The sequence below is a fragment of the Sinocyclocheilus rhinocerous genome, unplaced genomic scaffold, assembly GCF_001515625.1.
Source record: "Sinocyclocheilus rhinocerous isolate Xijiao unplaced genomic scaffold, SAMN03320098_v1.1 scaffold1443, whole genome shotgun sequence".
In the NCBI taxonomy this organism is placed as follows: domain Eukaryota; kingdom Metazoa; phylum Chordata; class Actinopteri; order Cypriniformes; family Cyprinidae; genus Sinocyclocheilus; species Sinocyclocheilus rhinocerous.
This window is the reverse complement of record NW_015639576.1, coordinates 673,374-686,380: the sequence shown is the minus strand read 5'-3', so window position 1 is coordinate 686,380 and position 13,007 is coordinate 673,374.

The following is a 13,007-nucleotide window of genomic DNA, read 5'->3' as shown; positions in this document are numbered from 1 at the left end:
CGGCTAATCATCTGTCCAAAAAGGAAACACTTTATGAGCATTCCAAATATTTACACACCCGAACACTCGCGATGCAGGTTTTAGCCCCTTGGGTCGGACCCAAGCTCGCAGAATCTGTGAAGCCTTAATACAGTCAGCCTTAACCACCTCTCAGAAGCAGATGCTCTTTTGTACGAGTGCAGTTCAAATACGGGAATTTTATTAGGTGTTTAAGACAGCCGTAATCACGGCACTTCTGAGCTTGCAGACTGCTGTGCCCCTGCCAGAACACGGCATCACCACTCATCTGCCATCCTCAACCGAGTACACCCGAGGAGCTTAAAGTGATATAAATGTCTTTGAGTGACAGTGTAAATCTGTACGATGACAAATAACCTCCTTTGAAGTCAATGCCGCGTCCAATAGGATACAAGTTTTATATTATAAAAATGCCCCAATGGCTGAAAAAAGCACCGCACAATGTCAAACTGACAATCTTAACTCTGTAGCTATGATGAGTGAGGGTGTTTGCCGCGCTTATCTGAATAAGTACGTCACGTCCGCTTAAATCTGTATTCCATGGTAACTTGGCACATCGATGACGGTGGAAAAAATAGCACGTAATAAAGTCAGCACAAATGAACATTTTTCGTGTCCAATGCATGCCGCAATACATCACAATTCCACAGCCGGCCTTAGAGTAATATAGAAACTTAGGATGCTGTCTTGTTGCAAAAATGAAAATATACTTCTAAGAAATGAGCAATTTCCCCATAGAAGAATTGAAAATTCAAAGGGACTGTCTGTGGGGTGACCTGTCATCAATCACGGCCGGCGCACTGGGGGCCTGGGAGAATGGCTGTCCATTGACAGGTGCTACCCGGTGCCTAATGGCACATGGCAAACACAGAGCAGTGCGGAGGGAAGGCAATAGGGCTGTTAATTGCTCTGGCTCTGCCCTGGAATACTGAAAGCGGCTGGCTGGAGGCACGGGGTGTCTGCGGTCTCCGCTGCTCTCATTTTCCCACCAGATCCCGCGGATGCCTTGCAGATTACATGCCCAAACCAATTGCTTTCGGCCCTTTCAATACTTAATGAAGCAGGAGTCTCTGACATGTGACAATAAGAGATACTGGCAGCTCAAAAGCTGCGACTCATTCTGTAGGTTAAATAGCCCTTCGGATGATGATCGTGTGAATGAGGAGGAGGAGATAGAACGTTTTTTGGAGGCGCTTCATTTCAGTCAGCTCTGGGTATTTGACTTTCTAGGTTTATATCTTCATTTTGGGGAAATGAAACAAAAAAAGGTCACAGCGGTTCAATGTTTGATTGCAGCATGGGCGTTTTTTCTTTTATGGTGCTTGAGAGAACAGTCTAAATGGTTGAATATCCCTCACTGCATAAGCATTGCATATTGCGTACATTCCCCATCAATAACTCTTTCTAAACCACACCATTTAAATCTTATGAACTGCTTTAAAGCCCTCATATGTGTGCATTTCTCTCCTCATTTGTTTCATGCATTAATAGTGAAAAACTGCATTAATATTCCTGGAAGCCGAGCGCTCTTTTTCTCAGCTGAGGCGTATTGCCATTTCAACTGTCATCTAGTGTGTACAAGCTTTTATTGATGTATGACTGTGTCAGACTCTTCATTTTTGGAGTCAGTAAATGCAGATGCTCATAGGTTATAATGGGTCTTTGTTAGTGCGCTGCATTGCCTCTGTGTGTATGTGTGTGTGTGTGAAACAGAAAGGAGGAGATAGATGGAGTGGATGTGAGGTAGCTCCCATTGTGTGTGAACCTCTCCACCATCTGCAGGCTGAGCGTGTGGCTCCCTGTCGATGGCTCCTGATGAGGGCCAGATGTTCACTCTGGCTGCTGTGTGTTCCATTAGGAGCTTCAAGTCTAAACGTGTTACTCTCTCAGGCCTGTGGATTTTGTTCAGTGTGGGATCTGTTGGAGGGTGTCTATGAGCAGTCTGCTATTAGTTGTAGTTTTTTTTTCATTCACTTGATAACCTGCAGCAATTTCAATTTTTTTGTTTTAGTGGAACCATTTATAGTCTTAATTTCTTTCTTCTCTCTGTAATCTTGCGGTTGCAAGTGCCATTGCGGGTTTTTTTTTTTTATTGTAATTGTTTGCGCAAAAAAACACATAAATGTATTATTATTAATTTATTTATTCCTGTTATAGCAAAGCTGAATTCACAGTGACACAAATTTGACCTTCTGAAATCTTTCTAATATGCTTATTTGGCGCTCAAGGAGAATTACTTATCAATGTTGAAAACAGTTATGCTGCACTGTAAAAAAAGTATTTTTCAAAGTTGTAAATAAAGATTATATTGCTCTAAGATTCCAGTCTTTCTGCTTCAAAATTCCATGTTTAATTCAATGTGTTACTTGACGTTTCTCTAATTTATGAAATTTACTAGCAATTTATGAGTGAAAATTGTTTATACAACTTTTTTCTCAGTGTGCTTAGTGTGGCGTGAAGTGGTCAGGAGTTTGAAAATTACCAATAATAAGAGAAATCCTATAATCGACTACGCCACCCGGAACATAACAGCCCTAAGCAAAGGGACACAGGTTTGTTGCCAAAGGCAAGGTGAGCATAATGATAGACAGATATAAACAAATCACTTTATTAACATACAATTAATAAAAAACACATACAACACTTCACACAAGGTCTCAATACATCACACGTCTCTACCAGTAACTTACAAAACCAACTTTTTTCTCAGTGTGCTTAGTGTGGCGTGAAGTGGTCAGGAGTTTGAAAATTACCAATAATAAGAGAAATCCTATAGTCGACTACGCCACCCGGAATACACCAGGACATAACAGCCCTAAACAAAAGGGACACAGGTTCGTTGCCAAAGGCAGGGTGAGCATAATAATAATAGACAGATATAAACAAATCACTTTATTAACATACAATTAATAAAAAACACATACAACACTTCACACAAGGTCTCAATACATCACACGTCTCTACCAGTAACTTACAAAACAAGTACAATACAAGATAACAAAATAAAGAGGGAGGTGGCCAGCAAAGACCTTCAGATTTCTACCCCACACTCAATACCCATGACACACACTCGTGAAAAATCAAAAATATTAAACACAGCACACCATGTGGACACGCAGTACAAGGTACCATGGCCAACCCCTCCCACCTAAATACACGCACCAAACAATACAAAACATAACAGACGGACCCAGATGAATTCCAGACAGAACTATAACAGAACAAAACAAAACAGAGTAGAGCAGAGCAGAGGTGCAGTCAGTTACTTGAGGTTCATTAGGCTTCAATTAAGATCATTGGAAACCACTGGACGTGCAATCAAACCAAGAAAACAGTACAATGCTGCAATACACATGGTCGCTCACCACGCAGGATTATAGCTACTTGCAGGCCCATATCTGAAAACCAACAAGGTAATAATCCTCTCTATTTAACAGGCAAAAAGGCATTTTTAAAACAGGGACCAACCTGAAAACTGGCCAACAGCCAGCACACGACAGACAGGAGGATAACCCAACTGCTAGCACTCATTCAAAGCGCCACATGTCACAAAGGGGCAGTACCAAGGATGATGCATCCCAAGCTTTTTTTTTGTGATACAAAAATGTGAAACCATGATACACTTTTTCTTTGATGAATGAAAAGTTCAGATGAATGAAAAGCATTTAGTGGAACTAGAATACTTTTGTAAAAATGTAAAAGTTTTTACTGTCACTTCTGAAGATTTTAATTAATCCTTGCTGAATAATAGTATTAATACTAATTTTTAAAACCATATTTATAATGATGAAAGTGTTTATGCTGAGTTTGTTTTATGTTGAGTTTTCCGGACGCAGAAGTTGTTTATGCTCAGAAAATTTGGAAATGTTGTTTAGATTTTTTTTTGCGTTGGAACCCCCAAGCACAAAAACTCTGTCTGTAATCTAAAGAGGACCTCAGGTTAACCACACAAGTGAGGCGGTAAAATTTGAAGAGCCGTGTTTTTTTTTTTTTTCATGCATTCAATTCTTCCACTCCACTGGTTGCTGTTGACACCAGACCTACCTGTCCTCTTGATTTTTGTTAGTGGGTTCCTTACACTGTGTGGAAATCTTAGCAATGTTCATTGATTAAAATGATGTTTACTGGTAGATTTAACAAGCTTTGCTTCATGCTGAGTTTATGCAGGGTGGTCTTTATCACTGATACTGGACCCTGCAGGGTGCTAGTATGAAATTAAGTGGAAGTTTACAAGACCACTGTGCCGATACAGGATTTGAGGATGAAGAGAAGGGAGGAAACTGTTCTTTGGCATACTAACACATTCATTTTAGTGTCTTCTCAATAAGCTAGCACTTATTGAGCAAAACTCATTTTTTATGTCTTGATTTAGATGAAATATCAGTGAATATGTTTACCTTCCTTCTGATAGCAACAGCTAGCTGCTGATGTTGCATTTGGTGGGCGAATAAAAACCACAAAGTTGAATGTAATCCCATGTGCATTTCCAGTCAAGTGTGTAACCTGGTTTGGACTGAGGCTGTAGGTAATATCTTTGATGAAAACTGTTTTCTTTGATTTTTTTTCCAGAGCTCTTTCTCGGCATGACAGAGCGGGTCAACAACAGATGCAGGGATTCTTCTTAATTATAAAAAAAAAAACATGCTGTTTGAAGGGAGCGGGAAAAAGAAAAATACTTCAGGTCTTGTCTGCAGTGCATACTGATATAATTTTCATAGTAATGAATCCTGGATGGTATTCTCCACGGTAAAGGTGAAATTATGAAAGGATAAGTGGGGGAGGGCAGGCAGTGCGAGGAGGGGAAGAGTCTTAATTAATCTTGCAGTTTGCTCAGAGGGTGAGGGTCACATCACATACATCCAATAACAGATATATCTGAATTTTACTCGAAGGGAGGAAGTGGCTCGGCGGTTTTTAAGAATGCGAGTTGTTTTCACGACAGCAAACAAACACAAATCTTTTGATGGCTCATTGAATCAACAACAGTGTGCTGCAATGTGCATTCAACTTGAAATTTCTTTTCAGATAACAGTATACATGGTAAGTATTGTAAAAACATAATTCACAGTCACTGTGTGGATGGAATTACTGTTTACGAACAAGTGCTCAGCACTTCTTGGTTCATCTGGCACCCAGAAAAGGGGCCATTTTAGATTAGCACTTCATTCAAATTGAATAAAAAGTGCTGTGTGTGAGAATGAAACACCCATTTAAAAAAAATTTTTTGGAAATTTGTGTTTTCTTAAATTTCCATCTGGATTGCTGGACAAACTCATGATTTTACACAAATTATTAGAATGAGAATTTACAGACCTTGGCCATCATGAGGGCCTCTGCTCTAATACCAGATGTTTTGCATTTCTCCAAGGCACCTCAGATAACCTAAAGTTGCAAATAATACATTTTATTTTGTAAAGCACAACTGAAGTGAGAACTATAAGGCCAAATACATTACTATTGATTATTTAATGGGACCCAATCTCATAATTTCGAATAATACTGTGATTTATGTGGTCCATTGTGTATTTAAGTTTTTTTCTATTATTAATTTCTAAATACCACATTTCTGAGGGTTAAGAAATATTGTATTATACATTTTATGTATTTAATATCCTTACATGTCCCATAAATTTACAAATCCACCCAGTGCTTTTTTTTTTTTTAAATCCCCACAAATCATAAGCACTTTCTCAGATCAAGCTGTTCACAGATTCATGGCAAAGTGATGTCACTTTGCACAGGCCCATCCCTGCCGTTTTAGCATAGACCCGCCTTGATTGAGCTGTACACAGTCCACCATTGTTTCGACGCCAGAGCAGGTGTAGACAAGAATGCCTCCTAAGCAATTGAGGTGTTTTGTTGTTGGGTGTAAGAATAAACATAGCAGTCGTCATTTACTCCCGACATCTGAAGACGCATTGGATTACTTTTGTTTTTGAAGGGAATGCACCCTACGTACAAAAATGTAAGTTTTGTGCTTGTATACATACCTACGTATAAACAATGAGACCAGGCACCTTACAATTTACACACATTTATATTTTAAAACAAATCAGCATGATAATCTGAATTACAATCTGGTGCGAATTTGTAAATTCCCAAATGCTTCCAGTTACCAGTTTGTGCCATTAGTGCTAATGTGATGCAGCTACTCAGCTACTAGTTTTTGATCAAAGATGTTGATATTAAAGCCTTTTTTCAGAGAGATTTATGAGCAATTTTACAGTTCTATGACTCATTAGCTTACATGCATTCAGAAGTGCTAAATTGCTAAAGAATTAAGTGCAGTGCTTATACTTTGTGTTTTCAGTCTGATCGCCTTCAGGTCCGAGAACTCCTGCTATGAGAAGAGCATAATGAGGCAGGAGATGGTTGATCGATGGGCTTAGTTTAATGTGAAAATGTAATGGCTTGGGCGCTGTAGCTCTTCTCTATATATATTGTGCTGTGACATGCTGTAAATTGAAGTCGCATGGCTATTCAGCTAGAGCAAGTATCATATACTGTGAGGATTCAGAGGAGCTATATGCCTTCACTGACATGAAACAATACATGCAACTTCAACTAAGAACAGGAATCATCAGGGATTTACCAATATTGTGTTTTTGGTTTATATATTACATAATCATTATTGAATGCAGTTCTCGGACATGAAATATGGCATTGCTTATAAATTGCATGTTTGCAACACAGTAAAGAAAAACCCTGGCTTCCCTCACACACAATTTAACTCTAAAGTGTCCAAAGCGAAGTTTGTTATACAAGAAATTAAAGTTTCAATATAAAGTTTCATGTTTTTATTTTAAAGTAGAAAAGTTACTGTAGCATGGCTAAACCATTATTCATATTGGAATTGTTCACTTGGTCTTTTATAACATTAGAAGGGAAAGACATGGCTCAAGATTAAACTTTTCAATCAGTTTAGACATGCTTCAGTAACTTCAGGATTTCTACACCTTTGCTCTCAAAGAAAGTTAATAAAAGTATTTCTTGTGTAACAAAGTTTAAAATGCATTTTGATAAATGTAAAAATAATATATGTAATGCTCAGTAATTAATAAAGCATAAAATAGGCACAACAGATAAAGAGAAAGGACATATTATGATCTATTGATTCCCCCTCCCATCCTCCACCATCATTAGTATTTTTACACATCAGTTAATTATAGGGGAGACAGGGGTTGGTTTCCATGGGGAAGCTAAAGGCTATATGCTTGCATGGTTTTAAGCAGTGGCTTTGCATGTGTGGTTCAATACTGTTTTAATGTATTGTGATGATTTTTGTGAATTTTGTCCTTCAAACTAAAATGCCAATATCAATATATTTGTGTAACAACTCTTGGGTATACACAAACCCACCCATTACTGTATATTTTAACCAAACTGTTGAACTGTGTTCTTATAGGTCAAGGGTGTTTTAGCCAAATCAGTGGGTTGATATATGTTTTTATTCTAGGTTTCATCATTACTGAGAATAGTCAGCATGTGGTGGATTAATTCTACTCCCCACTCCCTGGCAATAACAGTTGAACAGTGTTGTAGTAACTAAGACTTTAATTTATGCTTGTCATTTTTTTAATATACTGGTTTGATTAAACATACATTGACATTCAAGAACATGCATTCTGTGTTATTTGAATGTGAATGTAACATTTTACTTGAATGTGGATTGTACAGTTGTACAGGCTTTATTAGAATCCATCATTTAGAAAACATTTACAAAGATAATAATTTTAATAAGCTACTGCTCTACTACAAACAGCCATATCACCCTGCAGCCCAAGACTGGTTGCCCACTGAAGCTAAACAGGGTTGAGCCTGGTCAGTACCTGGATGGGAGACCTCCTGGGAAAACTAGGTTGCTGCTGGAAGAGGTGTTAGTGAGACCAGCAGGGGGTCCTAATGCCCCAGTATAGTGACGGGCACACTATACTGTAAAAAGCATCATCCTTCGGATGAGACGTTAAACCAAGGTCCTGACTCTCTGGGGTCATTAAAAATCCCATGGCACTTCTTGTAAAGAGTAGGGGTGTATCCCCGGTGTCCTGGCCAAATTCCCTCCACTGGCCCTTGTCGATCATGGCCTCCTAATAATCCCCATCCACTGAATTGGCTCTACTGTATCTCTCTCTCTCCTCTCCACCTGTAGCTTGCATGTGGTGAGTGCACTGGCGCCGTTGTGCTGTGGATACCAATGCATCATCCAAGTGGATGCTGCACACTGGTGGTGGTTGAGGAGAGACCCCCCTCATGACGATTGTAAAGCGCTTTGGGTGTACAGCAATACACAGTGAACATGCTATATAAATGCCTCGTTCATTCATTCATTCAAACACTTTAAAATGTAAAACTTGTGTCTTGCATATATTGTTCGTGTTTAATAAAGTCACAGTATAACTATAGCCACATTTAAATCTGTCTAGAAACAGATCTACAGGTGTGGAGGATTGTTTCTGAACATAGAGTATAACTCTCTACACTCTAGGTGGCTGATATAGCTGATGTGTGGCCCGAAACTTACAATTAAGAACAAATCAGGTGATGTTATTGCTTCTCTTTTGTGTTGTGCTTAACATTTGATCCTTATTACATGATCATTATTTTGATGAACTAAATCTGAAACCATGAGGCATCAAACAGTTATCAGTACAACCTGCAGTGAGGATAATTTGTAACCTTACAGCTCGACATGAGTTGTTATGTTCTGAGATCTACTTTTTTTTCTCTCAGATTTTTGGCTGGGAAGGCTTGAGAGACTTCAAATGAAAGTGAAATGAAAGTGAAAAAGTGAAAGTGAAAGTGACGTGACGCATAGCCAAGTATGGTGTTCCATACTTGGAATTTGTGCTCTGCATTTAACCCATCCAAGTCCACACACACGGTGAACAGTCTGATCACACACCCGGAGCAGTGGGCAGACATTTTTGCTGCAGCTCCCTGAGAGCAGTTGGGGGTTCAGTGCCTTGCTCAAGGGTCTCACTTCAGTTGTGGTATTGAGAGCGCTGTAGATTCACTCCCCCCACCTACAATCCCTGCTGGTACAGAGAGTCGAACCTTTGGGTTACAAGTCTGACTCTCTAACCATTAGGCCACAACTGCCCCACCTTAGCTTGGTGCCAGTGGGGATGCTCTTTAATAACACTCTGTGCATTCTTTAGAAATCAAGCTGAATGCTGAGTTTTCAGTAACACTTGTGTAGGTAATGAAACAGATAAATGTAGGTAATGAAACAGACAGAGCATAAACAGCATAACTTGTTTCACAAAAGCACTCCTCAAGGCTATAGGCTCGACAAAAGAGCAGGGCATTTTAGTTTCACAATTATGTTAGCAGCTCCAGCATTTCTGGGGCCTCTGAAGCATCACAATAAATAAAAGACTGAATAAAATCAAAATAAATGACTGTAGTGTTGTAAGTCAAGCATGAAAGCGAGGAAAAAAATGTTCTGTTTAGAATGTTAATTGTGAGTTTGTAATAATGCCATAAATATTAATGTGCTCATTAGCAGGTGTCAGCCCCATCATGCTCTTGTACGTTGCCGACTCTGCCGTGCCTTTGATGAGCTTGTTAATGGAATCGAAATGAGTCGAATGAAAGGTGTGGTGGATGACCAAATGTTTCTTAAAGTTATAGTGGATATTCACAGACCGCAGGCCTGTTAAAAATGAATATTTGTGACAAACGTCCTCAGTAGTCTTCATTATGCATTTAGGATTGTGTCAGGAGCCATCAGCCCACTGAGACGGACTACAAAGAGCATATGCATGGACAGATCATCAGATGAGTTAAGAAACATCACATTATCAGTCCCAATACTCTTGTGGCCCAATCTGGGCTGCTCGCGGCTAGTGTATTAATTCATTTTATGATGAAACCTGTTGCAAATATACATAAAAAAGAGGACTTCATTTGAACGAAGCAAAATGCAATTAAAGACCTTCAATAATGAACATCTAATCTTATAATTACCTTTATTATAATAGTACTGAAGGAACAAATTTATAAGAAGGCCCAGATCAAGGCACTGTACATTAAGCTGATATTACGCACAGCTCCTTATTTAAATCAAAAGGAGCAATTATGTCATTGAGTGATGACTCATTAACTCCCCTTTTAAAAGCCTTCCCAACATTAAATGTGAGAGTCTGCTTTTATTCAAGGCTCCGTGCTCAAAATAGTCCTGTTACACACTAAGACCATATGACAAAGCCAGCTCTTGTCTCATGAAATTTGGTATTCAGGAATCAAGAATCAGCTTGCAATATAAAAAAAACAAAAAAAACAATAGTCCCAAATCTTCTTTCATGGTTGCGTGGGAGAGGTATTGAAAATATGGCTATGTTTGGATTTCAGAAGAGGCTCATTACATTTTGTTAATCAAGAAGCAACCTTTTGCCAGATACCAAAAAAAAAGAAAAGAAAAGCTAAACAGTGCTAAATGATTTTCACAGTTTGCTTCCTTCTGCCTGATGACATAACGATTCTCTACATTCTCTTTCGTGAATGTAAACACATTCTATTCTATTCAGTGCACACAATATATTTTCGACCTTTGCTTAGCACGGGTTTGCTAAATTTATGATGGTGTTAGCAAAACATTCAAAGTGATTTGAAGTTGAAATCGAAAGGCCTAGGAAAAAAGCGTATGTGTGCAACATTTCAACTCTTCCCTAAACAGGACCTGATGTGATGCCATCCTGTGCAACTGAACATTAAATTCCATCCCAATTCTACTAATTCATTTTTTCTCTCTCTGTTTGTGGGAGTCTGGGCTCCATGCAGAGCAAAAATCAATTTGCCATCTCGGATTGTCATATTCCCTCTCACCTACCCGTCTGCCCGCAATTATTGTCTCACAGCCACTTCTTGCAGAGAAAGGGTCCCCTGAGTGGCAATCCATTTTTTTTATAAGCAGACATGCACAAGGCCCTAAGCACAGAAATGCGCATACACAGCTCCACTGGAGATTAGAGGTGGCTTGTGGTGACCCTAGCTTATAAAAGATAGAGGTATAGGGGGACAGATGTGATGAGTGAAGGTGAGTTGGCTGGCATCTTTCCTCACAGAGCATTAACAATGTGCAGAGGACAATGGTATGCATGCTACAACAGATACAAGTGTCATCTGCACCTACAATATCACACTAGTTGCACTTTATGGGTGACAAGTGAAAATAAACATGACAAATGGAAAAGAAGATGCATTCAAAAATGTTTACATATATTTTAAAATCAAAAATATTCCTGTGATGGCAAAGCTGAATTTTCAGCAGCTCCAATCTTCAGTGTCACAGTGAAACATTTAAGGGGGTCTGAATACTTTCCGTACCCACTGTATATAATTATTAATTATGAAGAAAACTGCTTAATATTTTTGTGGAGACTGATACATTTTTGTTCTTAATGATTCTTTGATGAATAGAAAGTTCAAAAGAACAGCATTTATTTGAAGTAGAAATATTTTGTAACATTATAAATGTCTTTACTGTAAGTTTAATGCATTCTTGCTGAATAAAATTAATTTCTTAAATAAATAAATAAATCATGGCCCCAAACTTCTGAAATAATACATATGATATTATATACCTGGAACAACATAAACTACCAAATTTTGCTACAAGTTTGACTGCAACATATAATCATTGCTGTTAATAGTGTTCATCGTCTGTTTGATTACATTAACTGAATTTTACCGTACATTTCTGCCATATGTACATCAATTTGAGATAGTCACCACTGACAAGCTACTACTAAATATATTGTAGAAACTTAATTTTCTGTAAAGCTGCTTTGCATCGATTTGTATCGTGAAAAGCGCTATACAAATAAACTTGAATTGAATGGAACTGAATAGACAGAAGTTTGTAATTAAATACTGGCATTATATGGCAAAAGTGTACAGCAGTGTCACATGGTTGATATTTCTTGCATTGTCGAGGATTGACACTGGGCTGTGTGGTAATGTTTTAATGAATAATGTTGAAATTTATAGTCATTTGAATTTTTTTTATTAACATGCAGAATCCATTCAGAACAAGTAGTGCATTTGCCTGCTGTTAAAATGAATGTGCATTCTTTTTCATGTGCGTCATTATTGGATCTCATTTTCTCTTTAATTATGCAAATAGATCATACAAATGCTAGGCATGCATCACAACATGCTTCTGTAAGCGCAGGCCTATTTCTCCTTCAAATGTCCTGTAGTTGTGTCTCTTTGACTTTAAAACTTAATACATAATCAGCATTTTTTTCAGTGTTTATATAAGGGAAGGACATTTGTGCAAGGTATATTGGTTAAACTGCAACTTGCTGAATAGTTTTTACTCAAACATACAATTTCACTAAATTAGTACTTCTACAAGAGCTGCCAAAGCAATTAAATTATATATGATTAAATGTATTTATGCGTTTTAGACCATCAAAGTGTTTAGTTTCTCTACTAATTTAAGGCAGTATGACATAAAACATTTTTGTTGGGTAACTACTACAAGAAGTGCAAATTAAAATACATTTATTTAAATACAATTCTGACCATTTCTAGTTCATCAACATAGACTGAACATGCACAACTCACTGCTCTTGTGAAGTTTCTTAAACACTGCTGGCCACTACATTCAGCACACATCATTCTTACAGTATGTGCTAACAGAGTGACTGATGATTTTGTACAATTATTTATATTTAATTTTTGATAGTCTTGGTAGCTGTACAAACAGGTTGGTGGTACAACCCAGAAATAGTGTCTTCTTGTACCTATTATATCATTGGTACTTTTTCATCCTCATTTCTGCTAAATTATTGTTGTTTGTTTTCTGCATATTCTAAGTTGTACATTTTATTATTATTATATCAGTTCTATTCTATAACCGTTCCCCATAGCGACCCCTAGAGGACGCAGTGTCTCGTTCCCTACTCAGGGAACCATGGTTACATAAGTAACCTGAGACGTTCCCTTTCATGGGAACTTCGAACTGCGTCCTCTAGGGGTCG